This window comes from Athene noctua, chromosome 4, assembly GCF_965140245.1.
Source record: "Athene noctua chromosome 4, bAthNoc1.hap1.1, whole genome shotgun sequence".
In the NCBI taxonomy this organism is placed as follows: domain Eukaryota; kingdom Metazoa; phylum Chordata; class Aves; order Strigiformes; family Strigidae; genus Athene; species Athene noctua.
The window spans coordinates 47,786,594-47,813,703 of NC_134040.1; positions in this window are offsets into that span (position 1 = coordinate 47,786,594).

Here is a 27,110-nt window from a genome sequence, read left to right on the forward strand (position 1 = left end):
AAGACATCTCATAAATAGAATATTATCCTGTTACAAGTATCACACTTAGGAGCAAAGTTTCCACTGCAGAAAACATCAAGTGCTTTACCCAGGCACCTGAAACAACAAATGATGACCCTTAGGTGAGCTTATGACATAAAAGGTTTGTTGACTTGCCATGTGAACCATGCTGGTTTTAACACGTAACCGTCGCTGTTTGGGGTCAATAACAGAAAAACATGGAAATAAGCCTAGTAAACTTTTTTTTTTGGCAGACTATTTGCACTTGCTCTTCACTTTCCTATACCTATCTTGACTGCTGTGATGAAAAACCAGTACATTGCTGTAAAAACAAATGAGTCAATCATTTACAGATAGCAGATGATTAATATATGTAGAAGATATGCCCACCAGTTGAGGAAATGTACTTTCACACCATTGTTAGAGAGGGCTATACAAACTGTTAATTACCTTACTGTAATAACAGCAATAAATGACAAGAGCAACCTGTTAACAGAATTCATTAAAATTAAAAGCTTAGTACATTTCTTTTGAAGCTTATCTAGTTGTCCTGGTTTCAACCAGGATGGAGTTAACTTTCCCGGGGTTGAGAGGAAGCACAGCTAGAGGGCTGGTCCTGATCAGTCATTGGGGTATTTCATACCACGTGATGTCGTGCCCAGGGATACAGGGGGGGTGGGCTCTCGTGGGCAGGTGTGGGATTTTCGGGTTTGGGCTCAGTGGGTGTTGCTGTGAGGAGCGGTCGCCATGCTCTGTAAGCCACTGCTGCATTTCACTCATTTCTTTTTGGACTCACTACTGTTGTTCTCTTGTTATATTTAATAAATTGTTTCTTTTTATTCAACCTACCGATTCTCTTCTTTTTGTCCCTCCCCCATTTCACTGGGAAGGGGGGAGGTGAACGGCCGGCCACCCCGTGGCGTCTGGCTGCCGGCTGAGTACAAACCTCAACAGTAGTATTAACAATAAAATCAATACACAATTATTCAGATCTAAACCAGACTATATCACCATTGAGACCTTCGATCTTAGCACTTTCCTTCTGCAAAAATTTTATAGTGGTGAAATAGAAGCCAGATATCCAACCACAAATTTTCTGTTATTCAAATGTTATGTCATTAGAGGTTGTTGTGATGTCAGTTCACCTAGCAATTATAACTATGTAAGAAAATAAGCAGTGCAATGGAATGAAATCAGTCACTGGAGGATTGCTTTATATTTTATATTGGTATCAAAAAATATAGACAAGAAAAAAACAGATGCTAAACAAAATAACTAAGAGAAAAAAAATTATAAACACCATTACACAGTGATGTAGACTGTGAATCTGACTTAAAACTGGTAAGAGACTTATTCAATTATCAAACTTCAAAGTGAAGCTAAGAATAGCTGTAGAAAGATAATTACATTCTCATGGTTTAGTGCTGCCATTTGATTATTTGAAATGTCCTTTAGACTTTCAAAACTGATGCAATAGAAGAACAAAAACACTTATCTTGTGTTCAAGTCAAAAGCGCTTTTCAAATATTACATGCTGTATAGTTTAGAATTTATGTAACAGTTAAAGATCTTATTGAGCTGGAAAATAGAGACAGTTTTATTTTTCAATTTGTTCTTCAGTTATTTTCCAGTCCAGTAATATAATCCTACTTTAAAACTTATAGTCAGTAAAATGCAGTTGACTGTTCACAAGTTTCCAGGAGTACAACTTGACAGTCATTTTTGGTAAAATAGTGGACACCTGAAAGAAAGATGATTTGACAATTTTTTAAATGTAAATTGCATAAATTCATATGTATTATTGTAATATTTTCCTATAACTGCTTTTTATGTCACAACCATATTGTTATATATTTACACGTATTTGTGTACTATAAAAAATAATATTGATTTAAGTAGAGAAATAAATAGCATACACAAAAGAAAAAAAAAGTCCACATATTAAAACAACTATCCCCATAAAGAAAAAGGAAATTTATTATTTTCTCCTTTACTTATTGCAAATACGAATAAAACTGATACTACATGTCACTCATATGTAGTTAGCATATGATAAAATTATTAACATATTGTAAATAGTTTTAAATTTTATTTGTCCATTGCATACAATTTTGATAAACTAACAGAAAAATATAACAGCTCCAAGCAGTGCAAGATCAATCTTTGTTGAAATGTTTTGTTTCAAAAGCAGAATGTTGCAGAGATGCATCAATTTTGACATAACTTTGAACATGAAGATGTCTCAGGTCCAAGGTGAACACTCCCTGGTTACTCCTGACTAGAGAGATTGAAATTGAAACCTTGACCTATCAGACTAGGAAAAGATATTTCAGTAACTTCATTTCACAAAAATATAGAAACGTTTTTGTTTCATTCTCACACAGAATGCTTGTGAAAAATGGTTGATGTTCTCTAAACATCAACAGAATCATTTTAACAAGGACATTTACATATTCTTTGTTTTTAACTTTCCAAACAACCATCAAATAGTAGGATGACATTGTTTGTTTGGGTTTATTAAAAGAAAACCATCTGTAGTTATTCTATACAATTACATTATCAGATTAATTTTAAATAATGACTCTCCTTCAAACTGTAGAGACACTCCGTCCTATAACTAGAAGAAATGTCTTCTCACATCAGCTATCCAGGTAATTAAAAAGTCGTAAAAAGGTAAATAAACTTTAAAATTTAGCTACTGTTCTGATACAAGGATCAAAACATTCTCACTTACAGTTTAATCTAATCATGTCAGCTTCCCAGAGACTAAAATGAAGGTTGATACAACATACAAGTTCATGATACACATGGTACCCTGGCACTATAAAAATACTGTTTAAAGTATTCTGGGTCTTTCACTACCTATGTACTCGATTCCTCAGCCATTTCAAGCTTACCCTTGTATATTAAGTTGATCAGCAACAGATTTTTATGTCAATCCTTTAGCATATTCACAACACAGTGAGATATATGGGATCACTGGGATGCTGCTGTTCTCAACAACCGGGGAGCAGCTGGGTGGGATTCTTCATGGAATTTTCATTATTGCAAGGAAAGAAGGCAGAGCCCACATACCCGCAATCAAAGCACAGTACAATCCTGACCGTAAAGACTATCAGCCCACTGTTAGAAGCCAGCCCAGGGAGCCAGTCAGTCTTTCCTGTCAGAAAAATAAAAACCTATTTCTAATACCAGTAAGAAGTTTCTGAAAGAGTCTATTAAGTAACTCAGACCTGAGCTGTGTTGTAAAGCTTCCACAAAACAGCTACTCAGGATAGATGAACCGGAACTTCTATTTATCTTTGTAGTTGACAGTCTTTGCAAGTTTTTAAAGGAGCTTCCAGGAGCAAGAAAACATTAAGAAAATACAGGTTTTAAATACTAAAAAGATGAGGTATATATTGTACATCATCCTAAGCAATCTAGAAGTTATTGTACAACTTAATTTCTTCAGTGAAGACTGGAAACTTTATCAGTTGAAAGGAAAATGCAAAGTCCTAAGCATAGTGTCAGAACACATAGATTCATGAAAAAAAATAATCTGCAAATATTTATGGAGATGAATAACAGGCTACTAGTAGAGACGAACCAAACATTTACACAGAATGGATAGAAGAGTTTGCAATTACTGTCACGTTGCATTTTTTTTTTGTCATGTGCCTTCACTGACTTCTTTTTAGGTCAATCAAACTTCAGGAAGCTTTTGTTACCCTACTTTGACTCAGTTTTAATTTGTTAGCTACATCCTTGAAGATGTATAAGGTTAGTTAGAATGGTGGAAGAAGATATTTTATTGCAAATGTAGTATTTCTGGATCTGAGGCACAGATCTCCTCCTATCCATGATGTAAATATATATAGATACATGTATATTAATTATGTACAAATGCATGCATATATTTGTATATACAAAAATATATATTTAATATATCATTACAGATATACATGTGCATATATCTGCCAAGGAGAAAAATTCACTTGATTCATAGCTAAAATAATTTATTATCAAATCATTTGAGAAGAGATTGTGAGACATGAGGAAACAGCATTAGCAGTTATTCAATAATTACTACAATTAAAGCGATATTATTTGATAAAGCACTGTCCCTTTGAAAGTGGACTTTCAGCACTCTATATGGAAGCTGCCTGTGAGAGACAACTTGTAAAAACAGGTCTTGAAAGAAACAGGCCTGCGAGAACCTGAGAAAAACAGCCTGAGCAAAAGGATGGGGGGAGTGGAGGCCCTCCGAGCTAAGGGATGTCTCAAACACTCACAAGTAATGAAGCTATAGTCATGGGGTGGATAGTGTGTAGGTCTAAGCTGATAAAGTGCCTGAAAAACACACCTGAAGAGCAGAGCCCTGTGGAGATAGCTCTGGTGCACCTGGCCAGATTTCAAGGGCCATCTCTCCAGTGAATGACCTTTGATTTATTATTCACAAAATACATATAAAAGTTAACACCCCTGAATATGCTAATGAAGACTAACAAGATCATGCTAATTACATCATCCCATGAAACACCTTACCCCTCCCCATACATGGGATATGTAGGTATGTACGTCGACCTAGGGGACGGACCCAAGGAAAGTGGATATAAGTCAAAGGGGGGCAAGGTGGTTTGGGGGACCTGGAGAGTGAAGTGAAGTGGACAGATGCCTCCTGGAACCCTTGCTGGTGGGAATGACACAGGAACCCAGACCAGTGATCTCTATTGTATTCTCTCCATCTCCCTCCTTTCCTTTTTCCCCTTCTCCTTCACTACCATTAAAAAATGCAAGGCATACTGTATTGCTTGCCACAACTCGTTATATACCTAGCCAATTATTGTGTATCCAATTAGTACATTGTGGGAAGTTAATAAATGTCTGGACTTTGAGGCTTGTCTCACCATTATCTACTCTGCTGGGGATTTACAAATCTGAGTCACTTGTCTCCCTCGTCTGAGTGAGACGTGACACTGCCATATACTGAATTCGTCTGAAACAAACAGAAACCATTTTAGACCATCACAGTGAAAGCCTAAGGTGATATGTCACATGTTGATCAGGAACCCATCTACACCTCCACCGCTATTGCTTAAATGTCATTCTGTGAATTAGTTGAGACTCACTAACAAGGCTTTTCTTGTTTTCTACCTATATGAAATAATTAAATATGATAGCATTAGCAGCATCAATTAAGGTAAATAAAGTAATAGTCTAATTGAATGCTTGAGGGGGCTAATGGTTTTGCTTTCACTTTATAATGGATGCCCTCTGTATTCATGTGCTATAAAGCCAGACATGGGATCAATAGTTTCTTCTGCTTAGGAAGCCTCCTTGCCTGGAGCATAATAGATATCTAATTTAAGACCCATTGCTCAGGCTTTCTTCTCTTAATCAAGGAATAATACATCATGGGGAAAAAAAAAAAAAAATTACTTTTTTAGAGGAGTAATTTCGCCATCATTGCATTTTAAGAAAGTTTTAAGTAACTTCTTCAGCTTTAATTCCATGGAAGCAGAAGTCCATTTATCTTAGGACACATTCCGATTCTCACTTGGTAAAAGAGAATCTACTGATCTGCTCAGCTACAGAAATCTGTCCGTACTTGGAGCCTTGTGCTCTCAGGGGAGCTCTTTAGGGACTGCAGAAAGCACTACCCTAGCAGAGTTTGCATATTTACAATTAAATCAACTGTGAGGGAAAAAAAAAAAAAAATTAATTTGGATCATGTAATTGTTTTTCTTGGTCAAGTCTAGCTCACTGCAATGGAAAAAGTAATCTTCATTTTGTATTATTGGTAACTGGGATGGTGATGCATATTGAAGGTAACATCATGTTGCAGCACCAAACACAGTAAAATGACAGGCTTCTCAGCATTTTCCATAAACTTGACAGGAGTAATTTCACAGAACAAGGAGACAAGCATATCCCCAAAGATTATCCCAGTCTTTCGGAAAACATTTTTTTTTTTGTTGGGGGTGGGGGGGGCAGACAGGGACGTAAGCACAATGACACTAAGGTGAATAAATTTTGTAGCTATGCAAGAACTTTTAATGTTTCTAACTTTTTCCTTTCAGATGAGAAACAATAATACTTATTTATACTAGGCCACCAACCAGTCCTCTTAAAAACACCATATACTCAACTGGCAGAAACTTTACTGTTGGCAATGTTTGTGGTTCTTAAAAAAAACCCCAAACAACCCACAAAAACCCAGCTTTATGATCAAAACAGGACTAAGACATCAGAAATACATTAAGACTACTCTGTGAACCTTTTTAGGGGCAATAAGATAAATCCACATTTTCAAGTTACAGTAATATCACTTCTCCACATTGCTGTTCATTACCCAGTACAGATAAAATAAATGTTACATAGTTAAGTGTTCCTGGTCAAAGGAGGATATGAAAGCCTAAGAAATATCTGTATTATGCTTATTTTTCCTCTTCTATTTTTTTTTTTTTTGTCTTGCCCATTAAGTTGGGCTTTCATCTGAGCCAAGGTCCTACTAGCTTCAATAAGGGTTTGACCTTAGTAACAAGGGATCAGTAGGACACAGCAAAACCTAAAATACCTACAACTTCTCTACACCCAGGCATCTGACACCCAAACCAGCTCACTGAAAATGGGATTATGTAGACTTGTGCTGATGTCTCTCTGTACTTGATCACATATGTCATGACCAGAAGCTGAAAGATACGGATGTTACTGCTCAAGATACATAATGCAAAAATCAGATTAAAATTAGTTTCAAGCACTATTCATGTCATCATTTGACTTCTCAGTGACTAAAAGCAATACAAGGTGCTCAGCTGAAATTCTAACTACACATGCACTACTTTTCACAAAAGCCTGTCCAGCAAGTCTGAAGCATCAAGATCAAAACCTGTGAACACATTACACAATTAAATCTTTACTTCTTCACTGTCATGAAAGACATTGCACTGCTGCAGGAGAGATGAGTTGCATTAAAATACTGCCAGTACTCAGCTATCTTCTTAAACTGCAGGCCCCATTAAATGTCAGTGTAAACAATTTTGCTGTTTCAGCTGTTTCTTTCTTTTCAAAATACACTGAACCAGTATCTTTTTCAGATGAATGTACCTAGAAAAACCTGCATCAAGACACTAATTTTTCCTTTCTTTTATGAACCAAAATATCTTCTTAAGCTTCTCTTACCAAGAACAATTTTGAAGTCCCTATTTAAGACTTAAACACACTTACTTCAACATCTACACTACCTTCTAGAGCAAATTCAGATCAGACTTCTTTTAAAACAGTTAAATTTGTACCATTTTTCTTCCTACTCTACTTTTTCCATGCCTTAATCTTCACCTTGCCAAAGACGTATGTACAATCTGGAAGTATCTACTGCTTCCCATCTCCTCATTGCAGATAGTATACATATCATCACATTTAAAAATTCTACATCTTGTATGTGCTAGAGGTACATTTCCCATTTAATACTTTTTTGGTTTCTGTTTTTCAGAAAGGCATATGGCATATTACACATTATATGAAAATATGTAGGTGTAGCAATGAAAAGGTACAGCTTTTATTATTATCTTTAAGCAATGAGAGAAATCTTTTACCTGCATTTAAAACTTTTTTGCCCCGGATTCAAAGGTTTGGATCTTTGAAATTAACTATTTCTTGACATGATTGATATAACTTGCGTACCGTTCTGTACTTCTCTGTGTTAATATAGTTCTGCTCTCATAAATATGAGCAAAAAGAGAAAAGATTCTTCAGTTTTTCGTATTACCCTGACTTAACAAAAATAAATACTAAGCCTTAAGTGGAAGAGAAAGCCTGAAAGCTCTAGTAGTGGTAGAAGCATGGAAGAGAGAGGATCTCCTTTAGTCCATGTTTCCTGTTAAGTAACTCATCCCAGCAACTCATACACTGCCCACCCTCCTCTAGATACCGCCTTTTTCTCTATAGCTTCTCCAAAATTAGCTAGTGGAAGTACTGATAAATACTACAAAACAGCCTGGGAGCATGAGGGTCTCTTCCTCCTGAGTCCACCCAGAGCTCAAAGAGTATGTATCATGGACATAAGAGCAAAATCTTGTGTCCTGTGGCCCAATGCTCGATGAGGAGCTTTCTCCTTACAAAAAAGTATAAGAAAGCTGACTTCATTTTATGGCCCACTATAGACTAGAAGTTGTGTTTTAGCATTCACATCAAGGCTGCATATGGATTTTAAATTATTAAATTTTAATATAAACTAAGAAATCCTGCATGTGACCGAAAACCAGTGCTATCTAAAGACATAAAAGACCAAAAAAATGAAGAGAGAAACTACAGGAAGAGAACATATGACTAAAAGTGAGAATTTAAAAAGTATGGGAAAGGGGTAAGAATAACCTCCAAATGGAAACTGAATCAGATCTGGGATCTGAATTTAAACAAGCCTCAGATGATGATTATAGGGTGATCTGCAGCTCACTACTGACATGGTAGCAGGATGCACCAGACCCAGAGCAAAGCTTAAGGGGCACGTCTGGGAATTGAAAACATGCAGTCAGGACATTAACTTTAGAAAAGCACACAGAGATCAGACAGAATTAATCTCTAGATGAACCATTACAATTGACAGAAGCCAAGACAAGAGTTATCTTGGGCACCACAGTGCATATCTGTGGACAAAAAAAAGTACTTCAGCTTAAACTGAGTCGTGATCAAAGTAATGGGCAACACAGTCACCAGAGACAAATGGATTCCATGCTAAGCTTATTATCTGTTAGAGAAACATAGCAGCTGCAGAATAACATTCAGAGCTTAAAACCATACACCACAGAAAGCCTCAAAATTTTAAAACATATTGATTGATCTCAAATATTACATGAGTGACAGCAGAATTTCATAGAGGGTCAGCTTGTACAGAAGATAGCCACAATAACATTTCAACTCTGAAATCAATGCAGCTCTCAGACCCAAAATACATTAGGATACTGAATGCATCACAGAAAAATGTAACTACTTCAATATCATTTAGAGCTCACATTTTCAAGAAGGACAATAGATATTTGATATTGATTGCTGGAAAACAGGTTGTCAAGAAAGAATCCACACAAGTAACAAAGAAAAACCTTCAGGGTACGGTATGACTCTTTTTAAAAATTAGTCAAGAAGAAAGTGATACTGGCCTTAGCTACATTTAACTGAAAAGATACTTAAGTATTAACAGAGAGAGTAACCAGTCTAAATGCTTGGTCATGAGGCCTCAAAATACTAAGCAAATAATAGAAAAAATATTATTTTTATTTAGTATTGAAATTAGAGTGTAACACTAACGAAGAACAGCTTTTTAGAACTGCTGATCCTGCATGTAACGGAAAAATCAGAGCAGTCATGTTCACAGTAGTTGAAAGTGATGGTGAAGGTATGAAATTTGTTAAAGACAAAAAAAACATAAGACAAATACAGTGTGCTTTAAGATACTGTCCATTCCTCTGAGTGACAATATTGTGATCTCTAAGGTGAGTTACTTATTACAAATATCTGTGGTATCCAGAGGGGATCGTTCACACTCCAGTGAGGTATAAGCATATGGAGGAGCAGAAAACACTTCCTCCTGTTTCCAGTTGGGAGGCTCGAAGGCATGGGCCCGCAGACAAGTGGTGAACAGTCACAGCTGCATAAAACAAATGAGTCCCAGAGCATATGACTCCAAGCGGAAAGAGATGCAATACCTCCAAGCAACCACTGATAATGCAAGGGAGTCTGAACTGTCTGAGGGATGGAATGCTGTCAGCAAGCTCAGGTAGTGGTTATAAATATTCTAAATTGTGTTATATAATGTCATTTATTCACTGTTGTTATGTCAGAGTTTGCCTGGAAAACTGTACATTTGAGACTAACTTTATACGGTTCAGAGACAGTTGGAACAACACTGAATTAAGCAGATCTCCCAAGTACCTGGTCCCAGAGTGATTCCTGAAGATTCTTCCACCATATTTTCCGGGTATGCAATGCAATATACATTTGAAATATATATTATTAAAGCAGCCCCTTCAAATGACTCCCTTTCCTACTCTGAGCTGAAGAGTCTGCTTATCAATCGTTCTCTCAAGGAATTCCCATGACCATTCTACCACTACCTTGGTCTAAAAAGGCTTCACACCTCACAGTTGCATTAAACCAAGAGATTTAGCTAGCAACTTCAATTACAGGAAATGCAAATAAATAACTCCTAACACAGTAAGAAAAAAATTAATCCAGAAATTTAACTGTGAAGATTTTTCCACGTATAAAAATTCTGCTTGTATTTCATAACCTAGAGGTTCTGTTTCTGAGAGAAAGAATGGTTAAAAAAAGCTTAAATGTCAATACCCAGCAGGTTGGCAACACTTTTCCAAATATAAATGTGTATTATATACATTTCTAGTATAAACATGTGGCAATCCCAGGGAAATGCATACTGCTTGTACTGTTGATTTTTGGGGTATATAAATACATATTTCTTACAAACTTTAAGATTGATTTGCATTGAAATGTAACTGTGTAACAGAGTATAAAATGCAATGTTACTTCAAGAAACGTCCTGGTTAGTTGCTGCATTTGGGTTTTTTTAATTTTTTAGTATTTTTTTAATTCCAAATTAATCAAAGCAAACCTTTGGCACTTCTTTCACAACCAAATATTTGTACAGATTTAGAGCTCCTCTGTGAGGTTTGGACTCCTTAAGCTCTGTACAATCTTTAGACAGACATTATTTATGGATGATCCAAGAACTCATTTGAAAGTGCTTCTCTGACACTGGCAAACAAGGTGCCTGTTACTGGGAGAGAAGTGCAGACCTTCACACAGGAGGACAAAGAACTGAGATGAAAAAAACCTGGCCTTATGAGCTGTTACTACATTTCTGCTTTGCACATTCTGAGAATGGATACTTGCAACACGACATTCAAATTTAAAGAATACTAATGCATTTGTGTTAGTGCAGTGAACACTCCAGAATTAAAATGAGGGAAAAGAGGTACAGGCAGAACTATTTTACTGCCATTTAGCTCTTACCATAGGTGCCCAAATTCCAGTTCAAAAACTAGACCTTCAAAGCTAGTCTCTCCCCTGCTACTTTCTGAAGTTCTTCAGCACATGTTTTTCAGTAAGTTCCCAAGGCTTACTACAACCTACTCTGATTTCTGCAGTCATGCTCTAAACCCAGGGCTATCTTCCTTTTTTACTCCTTTTCCACCTGTCCTTGGCCTCCAGACATATGTTCCTATTAAGCTACTACAAATCCAAGTGGAGGGTTGTTTGGGGTTTTTTTCTGCCATCAGAGCCTCCATTCTTATCTACACCCAGTACAACAGTATACAGGCAAACCCATCCATTCATAAAGTGTACATTTGTATTTCTCCTCTTTGAGGAAATATCAGTTTGCCTCTCACTCTCTGCAGACACAGTATGAAAGGGAGGCTGGGCTTGCTTTTGCTCTCATTTAACACCTATTTAGCCAGATACAATTTGACATTGACTGTGTCAGATAAGGGAGTAAGTATTCCAGACTGCCAAAACGAGCAGGTAGGATGCTCAGTGGGAAGCAGACAGAGGTGAGTTCTTGGTGTACCCATGTCATGACCAGGACTCAAAGCCCAGAGAATCACAAGAGTTCTGTGATCACCTCGGGTAAAATTAAGGTGAAGCGACACCAAACGACCGGTTAAAATGTTTTACTTGTGGTAGAGAACAATTTAAACTTGGAAAAGGATAATAAGCAATGTGGACTCGTATAAATCTATAAGAAAGAAAAGAAAGTAAAGGAAAAAAAAAAAAAGGAAGGAGAGAGTCAAAGAAATTTTAGACTAGATATTAGGAAGTATCTCTTTACAGAACGTGTTGTTAGGCGTTGGAATGGGCTGCCCAGGGAGGTGGTGGAGTCCCCATCCCTGGAGGTGTTTATAGAGTCGGGTTGACATAGTGCTGAGGGATCTGGTGTATCTGGGAACTGCCAGTGTTAGGTTAACGGTTGGACTGGATGATCTTCAAGGTCTTTTCCAACCTCGTTGATTCTGTGATTCTGTGAAATCCAGTTCACCACCCCTGGATCCAGCGTTGTCACAGGTCCGGTGATCCTGGGTGGTGGGTGCAAACACAGCAAAGTTTCTGTTGTCCGTTTAAGTTCATTGTATTAGGTGATTAGCACACTAGATGAGGAGGGGCAGGTATTCCACAAATTCATTTCCATGAGAGGTGAGGAAAAAGGTGGAGCATGGGTTCCAGTTGAGTCGGTGGGCATTGCCCAGCTTTGGTTTTTCCTCTGTTCCCAGAGATCTTATCAGTCATCCCAGAAATGATCACCTCTTATCAGTTCTTGTTACTACTTCACTGGCGATCATTAGCAAGTCATTAGGCAAGGCAAGCATGGTGTCTGGCTTGCACAATAGAGCCACAAATAGCTACCAGATGAAGCCAGTGATAAACATTTGGTTTCCCCTTAGTTCAAGTCTGCCCCTTTGAGGCTTGTCTTAGGAGTCTGACAACGCAACTGCAAAGGAGTAGGGGGTGCATCCTTCAATACACTCCTACTTGCTTGGGTGACATTCCTTAGACTAATCCAAAGGCCGCAGCTTGTCCTTGAGGTTTTCTGTGTCGATGAATGTTTGAGGCATTTCTTCCTTCAGGTCCTTACAGACCAAATGAAGTGTCTGACCAGGAAAACCCAGGACAGCTGTGGCCCGGGGCAATTCTCCCCTTCAGCCCTTCTTTCACTAAATGTTGGTATGAATAGATAGATGCTTTTAAACCAAAGTTAATTACCACTGAATATACGGAGGAAAAGTTCATGTACCGATATGAAATATTTTTTCAGGAGCAGGGTAAAAGGAACAACAGGAATCAAACTGCTCACTTATCCTCTCCAAAGGTACCAAAGACAACTAATAATAAAGTGAAAAATAATTATTAATTTTTAAAAGGATGCTTAAGGCTTTGCATGAAATATTCACAAAGATTGTTATTTTTTTTAAAGTGACAAACTTAAATGACAGGGAAAATAGAAACATCTGAAGAAGAAAAAATATCATACTTTATTTAATCACTTAGATTTTACTCACACGAGTCCTACTCAGTATTTTCTCTTCTGTGAGTTTCATCACAAATTTTATTAGCTTAACTAGATCAAAAGGATGGTTTGAGACATTGGCATAAAATCTGAAGTATGCTGTCAAAATTGAAACCGTTTCTTAAAAGCCATACATTTTGCTACCACTGGAGGTGTATTAACACCAGGCTAGCTTTTCTGACTAGAGGTTTTTCTGACCAACAGTCACTCTGGAGCCTAGGGGGACTGACCTCTATTTTCTGACTGTATGAAGGCCTAAATGTAAAGCAGAAACTTAACTGAACAGTAATTGAGCACAGGAATAACACTGACAAGGACTTAAAACCACTGCACAGACCTTAAAAATCACAAGGTTCTAAAATAAGTGTGGATTTATTCACTTCCAGCTGGATGCACATTTGTGGGGGCTTAGGTTTTTGTTTGGATTTGCTGGGGTTTTTTAAAAATCTGTTGAAGAGGCCCACCCTATGGCAAACTTCTTGCACATGTCCATGAGAATTGAAATGGGGTTTGCTACTGGAAGCTACACATTCTCTTGGTCTTCAGCTCCTAAAGCTAGGACTTAAAACAGAGTCAAAGCATCTTAAGAATTTTTTTTAAAAAATAAAAATCATAAGTTCTGAAGATATGCATAAGGACATGAGTATTGTCATACATAATTGAGTTTCTTTTCCAATGGCTTTTGGAGAACAATCCCAGATCATGAGTTCTTACAGGTTCAAACCATTGTCTCCTAGAGCTTTATTTTCCAATAACGTTACCCTGTCTCTGTGCTGGATGTTCATCTATTAATACAACAAGTGTTCATTATGTCACACAGTTTCTTGAGCTGTGCTGTTCATTTTAAGTGTAAAATCCAAACCTCAGCTTTACAAGATATAACAGTATTAAAGGCAGAAGAGACATTTCTCAACAGCGATCAACATGAGAGGTATCTGGCCACCTGCTACAGTTTGTAAATCAGACCAGGAAATAGTTGTAATTGAAAGTAATCAGTGGATTGCAGAATATTTTTTCAATCCTTCTAAAAATAAGTATTAAATTGGAAAACTTGTCCTGTTTCCCATTACCTTGTCTCAACTGAAAGTTTCTTGCTATTTTTTTGTGTTGTAGTAGATAACAGGAAGGACTATCTAGCACTGATTTTATTTTAATGCACTTTTTCATCGTCTTCTTACTTTCCAGAACATTTTTCTTTGGGTCAGGAGTACATCATATCTGATTCCTGAAAGAGTCTGCAGTTTCTACTCAGATTTTGTCTTTATGCCTGCCTTGTACTCATCTAACACACAGAAAACTAGGATGGACGTGTTACTGAATGAAGTACTGGATTTAGATGATTTTTTTTTTTTTTATATCGAGTTCAAGCTTTGACTCAGCTTCAGGCTTCCTCAAACCAGGAGTATGGTGCATCAGAGCTCTTTGCCTGCACAGCAGAGGCTGGGACTCTGACCTCATACTGATATTGCATGAGAGCACTAAATTACCCAAGTGGCTATGAAATTATGTGCAACAAGAAAACCCTCAGCAGCTTCCTGGGAACAACACCCCAACTGGTAAGAATATAGTTTCTAAAACACTTCAAAACTAGATCTGTAACATCAGATTTATGGAGAAAGAGCACAGGAAATCCAGATATAAGATCCTGTTCTACTTTTCTTCACTACAGGCTATAAAAACTTATTTTTACTCATTTGGCTTTCCATGGTTTGGGTTCTTTTAAGATTATTTGATTAATAAGGTTTAGTTTGGGTTTTTATTTTTTTCCCAATCAGAATGGGAAAATGTTTGAAAAGCTGATGTTTATCAGAATAGGCAGTATTTCCTAGCCCTGTAGAGCATAGCCGTTTGTTTTGAAGAACTTATTTTCAATCTTTTGAAGCAATTTATTTGTACTGGTTCAATACAGTTGTCTCGAATGCTGGTGAAAATTTTTAATCCCCCTAGCACAGCTTTGTAGGAAAATGCTCTGTTCTTCCACAGCACTGTGCTGTGGTAGCCCAGCATACCCTATATAATTAGTTGAGGTCTTTCAACAACATTACTTTTTCATTTATTTCAGTGTAAAACTCTGAAAAAGACTTTATATAATTGTACCCATTTTCTGAAGGTTCTATTTTCTGACAATTTCTGCAAGCCATTTATACATCTTTTTGGTTTTGATCCAGAGGGAAATCAGGTAATACAGTTACACACAGTTCTCAGTCAGGTATAAACTTCAAGGTCAAAATTGTACAGATTTATTGCATGTCACCTTTCTGCCACCATTTTCACCCTTCTGTTGTGAAAGATAAGGGATTCTTTTCCCACTTGTTAACTGTATTTTTATTTGTTCTGGCTATTTTCCTTAATGGCATATTGATTTGAAACAAGAAATTGAGATTTTGCCTTATTTAAAGTTTCTGATCAGAAGACTGTCCTCCTTTGTAGTCTGACTTCTCTGTATAAGTAGTAGTTTGCACAAAGCTAGTGATTTCTTCCTTAACCTTCAAGTGGGTAGAAAATAAGAAAAGGCAGCTCCTCCACTGTAGTATACTTGCACATTATTTTGCTTTTATATTAGAGAAAATACTGGAGTTTTATGAGTATAACCTGCAGCTCAGATAACCTATAATTCTGTGCAAGCTCTTGGAAATTAAAGCCCTCAAGTATGTGGAGGTACATCCCCAACTATTGCAGACAAAAAGAGAGGAAAAAGGAGAATTAGCTAAAAGAAGCAGCTAATATAGTAAGCTATGGAGGATCTGTGAAAACAAAATATTGTGGAAGAAAATATGAAAGATCAATCAGAGGACATATTAGGCATTAAGGTGACTTAAATTAACCCTTCATATATTTGATCTATTAACAACACTTACTACAGCTGAACTGCACTTCCTGGTCCACAGGTGATATACACAATACATAATATACAATATATTGTATATAATATAAAATATTAGGTCACAAAAATACATGGGAAAGGTCTGTACTGGTTTATCGTTCCCATCCACCAATCCGGCCTAGCAGAGTAGCTCTGATCTGCTACTGGAGTACACCAGAAAGCCTCAGTTATAGCTTACAACAGATGTGTAGTGCAGTCCTGTCTTTTCTGAGGGTTTGTTGTTAGGTTCGTTTTGGTTGGGTTTTTTTCTCCACTCAAATCTAAAATCAGTGCAGTTTAAAGATTTCTAATTTCACAAGGATATAAACAAATTGCCATAACCATGCTGTGAGAATGCTAAGAAGTTAGTGTCGCAGATGGAATAATGCAATTAACTCATAAGAAAGAAGCAGCAATATGTTTATTGATATAAAACAGTGATTTCACAAAGTTTGATAGTAAATGAAATAGTGTTTTAACAAGATTTGATGGCAAAATTCGCTTGATATTTACTGCAAAGATAATGGGCTCAGACAACACTGTCAGGGAGACACTCCCATTGAGTCATGAGGTTCTGAATGGACCCCCTTGTTTTCTAAACTTTTCAGAGAGGAGCCTAGGTGTGGCTGGATCTAATCCTAGTCCCAGACTTGGTCAATGGTTTATGTCTAAAGGATTATATGTGTGCAATCAATACTTTATACCACTTAACTAAGATTTCAAAGTTTTAGCACGCTATTAATCACTTACTAAGAATCTGTTGCAGCAAGGAATCTCTCAACCCCAAGGAGTGACCTACTCAAGGGGATATCCTGGTGCCTGCTGCTGTGAAGGAGATCTCAACAGGCCATGAGCTGTTTACTATTTATGGAATAAGATAACCAACTCATAGTCATATTTACATACCAGCTACAGAAGTTAGTTTCTTCCAAACTTGGCTTGAGTCAGACATTGACCAGCACCATGTTTAGGTGGGTGTGTTGTTCTAATTAGCCCTTGGCTATTGTATCAATACCCATTTCCCTCAAATCCACTTTGAGTAGGATGCAGCCATCACAACCAGAGGCATCCATTATGCTAACCACTGGCGGTTATCACTTGAAGAGGGTTACACGCAATACAGGTCAGGTTGAGGAGTAGGGAGGGAGCACACCACCACACTTGGGTAACAGTTTTAGATAGGTTGAAGATTTGAAGGAAGCATACCTGCAACAAAGAAATTTCAGAAGTTTGACACTGGAAGGGATCACCCAAGAGGTCAGTCGAGTCTCTGTTAGGAGCCTCACACACAGGCAAATATCTGATCTTGCTGAACACTGTATGTTGTGGGACGTTGGGGGAAATTAATAGGTTTCTTCTGAAGTCTTGTTGAACTTCACATGGCATAATTCTTATTCTGAAATTTATTTGAATCTCAAACTTGCAATTTCAGCTGCAGTGACTTCCACCCATCAAATCTTCCCTTTTCTACACACAAACTTAGCAGCTGGAGAGAGCACACCTGGGAGACCTACAGCAGCAATAGCTCCCGTGAATCACTCTCCTGGTTCTGTGCTCCTGCCGTACCCTGAACTGCCAGCACTGTAATCAAACTTCATGGCAGCTTTCTTCAGGACTACATCATTCCTTAGAACTCCTTCTTAAATTTATTCTTTGTTGTGATGCTGCCTGCCAGCTCCCTAAAATAGTTAGATGACATGCAGAGCTCATTTCCCAACCTGCTAATCAATAGTATTTTATTCCTTGTGCCTCCTTTTTTATGTACACTGTAGTACCTTCAGTGTAGAAACAAATTTTTGTTCTCTGTATAGAACACCAGATACTTCAAGAAAGGTACAGATTTTTCCTTGAAAACAGTTTTTACGTTTGTGAGATGTTTGCTAACTTTTCATTACCTCTGTTACAAAATAACTACAGTAAGCAATATGAAGACATACTAATCTAAAAAAAAAAAAAATCTGAAAGTGAAGGTTCCATTGTAAAAAGATAAATAACTAGAGTTTGTGATCATATGAATCTTACTATTTAGAGCACTAAATAATGTTTTTTATTGGAAAAGAGTTTGCACTTGAATACCTTGACTAGTCACTAAAAGACTCCACCTGAATGTGACATGAAGTGTAACTAACTCTCTACCAAATGAAGTCAGTGAAAAATGCTTTAAGACTCATAAACAGGACTGCGAATTACACATAGTACAAGAGACACCCAGCATGGGAAGGCAAGACCTGAGTTCAGCCAAGCCAGCACAAGGAACAGCACACGCACACAATCCGTGCAGCTAGCGTAAACCAGACTTATGTGCTAACTGCTGGAGAAGCAAGCACCGAAGGCTTGCAAATGTAAAGAGAACATTCACAGCAAAATAAAGACACTTGCCGTGAAATCCAGGGATCTGCCACTACTTCAGAAAAACAAAACAAAACAAAACAAAACAAAACAAAACAAAACCAACAACCAAACAACATGATGCATCTTTGTCCTTATGACACCAGGACTGTTTGTGAAGATTGTCACCATGACAGTCACAGCTCTGCAAAACCATCTCCCAAGCAGTCAAACACTGTGAACAGTACAGTGACATCACCTCAAAACTCCCAGGAGAACCAACAAAAGAATGAGGAGCGATGGAACCAGAGAGAGCAGTGATTTAGAGCCCTGTCGTGATCAAAACTACACTAATCATCTTATTGCTGCCTGACAACAGTGACGCTGAAGTCTCAGGGGAATGTGCCGCTATGTACTAAATAGTCTAGTCACTTAGCACCCACACATCGCACTGTATACACTCAGAGATTACTAGAGCATTGTTATTCTGTATGCCACTCTAACATTTTTTAAATGTTGAGATGTTAACGTTTTGCTGTTGTTTGGCCTTGGGAAGAAGAGGCAGGGAACCGTGTCTTTAGGGAACTTCCCAGTGAAAAACAGCATTGTATTGTGTAGGAATTCATATCATGTAATGCTTAGCATTTAAACCCAAGGCACAAAGTCATTGTAGTTCAGAGGAAAAAAAAAAAAAAAAAAAAAAAGCTGTGGACTAAGGCTGAACAAGAGAAAACTTATTTTCCGGATTACAGAAATAAAGAAACTCGATGCAGCAGTTCTCATGGGCCATATGAATGACAGCAGCAAAGCTGGCATTCCTATTTAAATATACCCCTAACCTAGACAAGGTAAAGAAGTGACAGCCTAGGCATGGAGACATGTACTTAGCCATCACTCAAAACGGCACCTTAAGATGCTAGCAAGCAAACAATTATGTTGGCATGCACATTTTCATGGGCGGCTTGAAAATTTGCAGAAATTAAGCAGCCTAAATCCATATACTCTTGGCAAATAAAACTCAAGTTTTTTCTGTGGTGCATTAGTTTTAAGCAAGGAAATAAAATATGAAGTCAGTGTCACAGATGAAAGTATTAACACAGTAATGATTTAACAGGAAATCTAGATTTATTGATAACTAACAGCACTTGATCATTACAAAATAATTCAGAAAATGTTATAAAAATAGAGACATATACAGATTCTAAGATGACAAGAGTCACACTAACTTACTTGACGATATCTTAAATCTCTATATATGTATATGCGCATACACAAACACAAAATGTACAAACACACACACAGACAAAAGTATTCGGATCCAGTAGAATGAAATATGTCCCCACACACACTGGTAAGCAGAGAACAAGTGGGTGAAAGAGAAGCTAGCTCAGAGTAAAATTTCCATTCTCTTGAGTTTAGAGTAATACTCACAGTGCTTTGTCATTCCTCAATGGGCGATGAGACTCGAGCGGGTTGGCTTCGCCCTGGTCTTCTGTCAGCTCTGACAGCAGACGACACCTTAAAGGTTTTGATACCTGAGAGGGATTCCAGCTCAGGGGAGATGCTGATCACAAGCCCGCTGCAACCCTGGAAAGTTCAAAGTGTCTCTCGTGGTGACAGTTTAAAGGGTCCAAGATAACTGACTTGTCAGATACCTTTTGCTCATGCCCAGCTCGATGTCTTCCAGCAGTTGCACAAGAATTGGATGAGTGTGCAACTCTGTTGTTGTTCCCATTTGACCACATCCCAGGCACAGGTGTGCCAGGTCGTTAGGAGATGATGGGCTGTTATAACCTTTTCCCAGCAATTGGGAGGGCAGGAGCCAGGATAGTTAAAGGGGCACCGCTGTTAGCAGTCCTTATCTCCACAGATTGGTGTATAGCTCGGGGAAGGTGGGTGAAATCACACCTAGCACCAAGCAGCGCAGCAAGGAGGGGTAAGAATTGCACCACCACAATCAGTGCAACATGATGCAAGTGTTGCAACAACATGATGCAACATCACACAAGTGTTGGCCTGATAAAATTTGGGCCCTTGAAATAGGTTCAGTTAAAATTATTGTATGGAACAGGTAAAGTGTTCAAATTTCAGTTACAGTTACTTGGTTTTGTTTTTTTTTTTTATATTGTGATAGAAAAATAGTCTGTTGTACATTAAACATTTCTTTTCTTGTATTGAAACAAGAAAACATGTAACTGAAATACATTTTCTTAACTCATTACTTATTTATGTTTTTATTGATTACAGTTGCAATATTTATGACAATATTCTTATTAGTTCAATATTCTGTGTCTCCAAACTACCTTTTGTGTCCTCCCCTCACTAATCTTAGTTCTTGCATATTGTCTCAGATTCATACTGTAAAGAGAGATGTTTCAAGAAGCATGCTCTAGATTTTCAGTGGAGAAAAAAAAATCACCTTCAGTAGCCAGTTATCAGAAATTGGAATGAAAGACTGAAAGTACCAGGGAAAGAACAGTGACAGAAGAAAAACTCCTTGCAGTATAATTTAAAAATATTAATATAGTTGAAAAGAAAAGCTAATCAAGATAAAACACTGTAAAGGAGAAAAAGTAAGAGTATTCAGAGAGCAAAGAGCCACGAGGTATTTGAAAAAAAAATCAGGAAAGAAAAATGACAACTTTAATCTCATTTTTTTCTCCTATTCAACACTAACCCCAATTGCCTGTAGAAGTCACTGTAGGACTACTCCATCAGACAGCTACTTTGTCATTTGGAGTCAAAAAAGGGTCAAACAGTACATTTTAGTTCCTTACAAGACTGTGGGGGAAAGAAGAAAAAAAAAAAAAGGTTTTTTGTCAAAGTATGGGAGGACATCAGAGATGGCCCCTGGAGCTACTCAGCAGGGAGTGATGCTAAATATTTAATGAACTTGGAAGAGAGAGCAGGCAGAGAATAGGAGGGGCTGCTACATACAGCCAGCAAACTTCAGCACAGGAAATAGGACATGGTTTTTGTCAAATTAAGTTGCCAAATGGAGAACGTTTTACACATATAAGTTGGGTTTTAGTCAGCAGCTGACAGAGAAAACAGACTTGCATAACAGGATGCAGGACCATTTCTACTGCATCAGACAGAGGTGGTCCTCCCCATAGTTCCTTTCCTCCTCCCAATCTCTGCCCCAGCGCCTCCGTCTCCCTTCACCCATTGCTGTGTGTGTGCATGCACATTTCTGTGCCAGACTGTGGCTGTTAAGGTGAAGCGACCTACCCTGGGGACCAGGAAATGCTCTCAGTCCCCACATGAGATTCCACACTGCTCATCACCCCCACTGCAGTGGGCAACACCAAAGGCTCTTGCCTTCCACCACAGCCCAGATGCCTGAGACACTTTAGTGGAGGAGGTGGGAGACACGGTGCATCCCTTGCAGCGACCCACAAACGCAGTGTGACCAGCGGGGGCTGGAGTAGCTGACACACAACCAACCTTCATTCCTAATCTGAAACTATAGTGTATAGTGTCATTCAACAAGAAGAAAATTTAATTAGATCTATATCCCACATTAAAATGATTAATGCTTCTTTTGTGGTTTAAGGAGTTATTTATTAACTGACTATAACTTATACAGGGCTTTATGCTCGTTTTGTTTTAGTTTACTTGATATGACTGATGATAAGCCTTTATTTCTGAATTTGCTCCATTGATCTCCTTTAATCTGCTGAGCTCAGAATCATATTCTACCTGCTTTAGTATATCTAAATTATTTCAGGTTTAATTTGTTTTCAGAGGCTTCTTGTTAACTTATGACAAAACTCAAGATAAAAGGTCTGCCCCCTGGATTTTTGAACAGCAACAAAAATATTTGATAGATATTCTTTGGAAAAGTCGTGTTTCACCAGTGTCACGTCCATTTATTTCTGTACAAAATACTGTCATTAGCGTAAGTAAGAATTTAACAAGTAAAACCCTGCCAGGAGAAGGCATTCAGATCTTCCGTAATTCACCAAGAAGCAGAACATGAAGAGATGTGTTTGAACTACTTATTTCCACCAGGGTAGTTTCTGAATAAAAATCCCATGCAAGACCCCAAGTAAATGTTTGAGATGCAAATGGCATATGAACTGAATTTCCAGTATGAATTTAGATTTGAAAGTGGCTGCTGACTTGAGCTGAAATTTGTGCAAACAGAAATTAATTTTAGAACTCATTAGAGCATTATCTCATTCTATCTGCAAACTTAACATACAACATCCAATTGGCCTTGCATTATAAAGCTTGCCAGGAGAATAACCCTTTTTTTGGTGTTTGTATAGCATTTTTTTCAATGAGAGTCCTGATACATTAATATAAATAATAAATACAGTTTTGATGAGTGGCATGTAGCCAATATACCTTTCCTACAGAGTTAAAAAAATCCATGGGATTCAAAAGTGAGTCAATCACAAGGAGAGAGTATTGAGATTACTTCTTTTCAGAGAAGGTAAACCTGACTTGAATGGCAAATGTCACCTCTGGGTTTCATTTTCTGTTTTAAATAATCTTCTCAATAAAGTTGCTTTGTTTCTGCAGCAGTAAAATATTTTCTTATACACAAGTGGGAGTTATTTTTATTTCTACCTCTGCTGAGTTCAACTGAAGGCAGAAATTAAGAATTCGGTCTGTAAACTGTAAACTATCAAATGCATGTTGATAATAACTATTGATAAATTAAAGTAAAATGAGAAGTAACACTAGTATAAAATCCAACTCCATGCACGCTTCTTCATTAAATTCGTTCTTCATTCACTCCATGAATACTTCTTCATTGTAGGAGGCTTGACTATACGCATCCTTTTCCTACATTGAACTTATCATTCTTAAGTTGTGAGCTTCATGTCATCTGTGATGCATCTTGTAATTCAAAACTTTAATTTGATAATCATTTCTGTCTCCACTATTAACACTAATGAAGTCAGCTCATTAATTTTTCAACAGGTACTACTTATTTTAGCAAGCTAAAGAATAGTAACAACAGGGAATTCTTTATCCAGGTTTGAAGAAATTCACACTCTGAAAGGCAATGTGTATGCACTAGATTCAGTCCAAAGCCCAAGAACACTGTTAGATTTTGTCTCACAAAAATGTTACGAATAAAGCAATAGATGCTGCACAGAAATTACTTTAAAATATCATTTAGCCCTGTGGCCACTTCCATCAAAGTGGCATGCAGCATCCATAGGTGCAGTACAGAGGTTTGAAAGCCCTGTTATAAACTCATCTGACCAAGATCTCACTGGATTGCCTGTGGCAATAAGGATATCGGGTGGTAAAGAAAGAGTACTTTCTCCTTACTTTCACAGAAGCTGTTGCTGTTATTTTTTCCCCCGACACTTTCTCTGTGGACTCTTACAACATCTTGTTTGTCAAGAGCGTTTCTGAAAAGCTGGCTGGGACAGTGATTAACAATCCCTGATGTGTTTCTTAATTGGAGCATATGCAACATTCTGTTACTCATCCCATGCCTATTTCCAAAGGCAATTGATACCCATTTCCAACAAGAATAGCAAGATCTACAGCCACACTGGGAGCACTTGATCTCTGGCTGCATCTCAAGCTCGGTCTGTGTTCACAGGTGTATATGGACAGGCATGAGCAAGACCTGGTCTCATTTCAAGCTCACTGAAAGCTGAATAACTGCAGTCAATATTACAGTAAGAACATGCTAACACACCATGCTCATACCAGCTTGCCATTTAGACTCGGCACTGCTCTAACAGTAGTTTTGACATTACCAAGCAGCCTGTAGCACAAGCAAGCTTATATTGAGCAGCGAGAGACTGCCTAGATACTGTTCCCCTCTCAGAGAAACCTGGGTGCAGATAGCAGGGTGCAGTACACACACAGAGCTTGCTTAAGCAGCTCTGAGCTGAGCATAGAGAGCAGACACTCCTCAGTGGGCTAGTTTCACGTGCAGCTTGAAACAAGGTACAGTTCTCACCTTCAGGTTTCCTTTGGGGAAAAAGTGTGGTAGTTGGGACATGAAAGAGGGTAGACTTAGATCAGATACAAGGAAGAAATTATTCATGGTAAGGGTGGTGAGACACTGGCACAGGTTGCCCAGAGCAGCTGTGGCTGCCCCCTCCCTGGCAGTGTTCCAGGCCGGGTTGGACAGGGCTGTGAGCAACCTGGGCTGGTGGAAGGTGTCCCTATGTGTGCAGGGAGGCTAGAACTAGGTGACCTTTAAAGTCCCTTCCAACCCAAACCACTCTATGATGGGCTCTAACGAGACCCTGGGCTGAGTCTGCTGCAAATTATGTCCCCCTTCAGCTTGAACCCAGCCTCTGATCCTGCAGAAAGCTCCAACTGTCTACAGAAACAGTACTGGGGAACCAGCACAAGTAAAAACAAAGAGAAAACGAAGAATAAAGTCTTGCTAGTGTGCTATTATTGCTGGAAATGAAGACAACAGCATTTCCTCAGATACATGCAAGCACCTGAAGGTAGTGCTGTCATTCCTCTTATCCCTGACAGATGCATGAGTATTCAACAGGAAAAAATTAAATTAGCTACAATGTCTTAGCACAAGACACTCTGAAATGTGTAGGTGAAAAGACCAACTAGTTCTTTATCTCTTAGAGGTTTGGACTGTCTCCTGGTAGTTAAAACCACTTACATATATGTTGCAATTTCATTTCAGTTAATAAAACTGTCATCAACTAGTCACCCAAGTCACAAGAACTGGGAACAGTGGCAAAAAGCTGAAGCGCACCAAAATCACAACTACTAGCAGTACCACTGACAAGAGAGGCTGAATTTTCAGGAAAGAGTAAACAGTGGACTATGGCTGCATGCTGAAAACACTAGAAGTGTGTAAACTTCTGTAAATCAGATGCTGCTAACAGCTTCAGAGCTTTTTATAGCAAAAAAACATGTTGCTGGAATTTTAAGCGTATAAAATGGAGACTGATAGAGCAGTATATTTGAATTGGAAAGGCAAAAAAAATCATCATGCTTCCTATAACTAGTTATGATTTCTCATTATACAAATGTGCCTTGAAGAGTCACATTACCGCAGGGTTATTACACCAAATAACTACTGACCCCTGGGTCACAAATTAAAATCAACCAGATCTACAACTCTATTTAAATTATAATATACCTCTCATTTCATGGAGGAATCTCATCATGAAGATCATAATTGCAAATTGCCCACCACACACATTAGGCAGAAGTTGGATTTATTTTAAATTAAAAAGTAACATTTCTTATACCCCACTAGCATACTATAAGGGTGATTAAAACATTTTGGAAAGCTCTAGTTGTAGTTTGTCTTCAACTTTTCTGTTGTAGAAAAACAAGTTACTTGAATTAACATTCTTGATATATTTTGTAAGATGATGATACCTCTTTTATGGCTTGTCTTTTCTCAGAGTATTGGAAACAGTTAAATTTATCCTCACTGCCATGGAAAATCAGGAGAAATTTAAAAGCCTACTGTTAAAAATGAATTTAAAAAAGAAAGGATCAGGTTAGGGGTTATTAAAGTTTATGTTGCAGGGAAAGTAACATATGCATCCAAATAGGTGATTATTCATAAAAAATATATTAATGGCACTGACAAAATGTAAACCGTTTGATAATCCAAAGTGCTTGCAAGACTGGTAGAATGTTTCCAAAGCATCTTGCTTCTTTAAAGTACTATCCAAACTTATTATTTTTACCTCTCCCATGCATGCCACACAATACAGGCAAGAGCACCTATGTCCAAAGCTGCAATGCCAGGACCGTTTTCCTGATGAGATGTGGGTATTCATCATCTCCTCACACACCCTGGTTTCCAGTGAAATTAAAACCACCACACCCACTGGGTAACCAGAGCTCTGGGGCTCCAGCAGACAGAACAGTGAGCACCTGCCTTCTGGGTTAAGCAGAGGTGCTGTCATCTAACGTTGTCATTGTGCTACTGAAACATCCAAGTCATCTAGATTCCTGCCCAAGTGGGAACAGTTATGTCAAACAGATTCATATGCTGGACATATGCTTTATTTCTGCTTTTTGTGGACTTTGCCAGGAGGGTATTTATTCTTGAAAGGATTCGTTCAATAGTCATATGATCTTTTCTTTTTTGAGTTTGCTTCATACAACTTTTGAATACCTCTGTATATTTAATAGTGCACAATGGTCTGAACGTCACTGTCCGCAAGGCTTGGCAATGGCATAGGATAGAGTATTTCAGTTGAAAGGAACCTACAACAATCATCTAGTCCAACTGCAATATATATCATCCATCATTTTTATCCCAGAAGAACTTAAAATGTTTGACTTTGTGTACAAGGATTGCTTAATCCCTTGAAATACAGTTCACAATAGATAATTAAGGCTAGAATTGAAGACTTGGGATAAAAATCTGAAAGAACGCCCTTACTGGTTAGAGCCTATAACATTTGTTAATCTTGTAAATCTAATTATGGAAGAGTCCTTAAAAAATAAAAGCAGAAGAATAAACAGTAAAAATAAGAAATTAAATTGAAGCAATATAATCTAGGTCCAGTCTCAAAGCATTGCAAGAGAATCAGTGCCTATCAACTTCTGTGGATTATACATTTAATTTTTAGCAAACCAGTAAGACATTTTGCTAACAATGGACACAAACTTAGCAGAGCACAAAATTAGTTTTTGAAGATTCAAATCGTCAGGAAATTTTTTTCCATCTATATTTTATCAAGACAGAAAAATATCTATGCAACACAATAGTACTACCCCTCAGAGTGTGTAGAGTGTGTTCAATTCATCTAATGCCATGTACCAACAATTTTTATTCAAATCAGTGATAGAAATGTCAAGGAAGCATCACATCCTTGTCTAAATTCTTATGGTGTAAAATCAGGATGAAGTACAAACAAATCCAACATTCTATGTAAA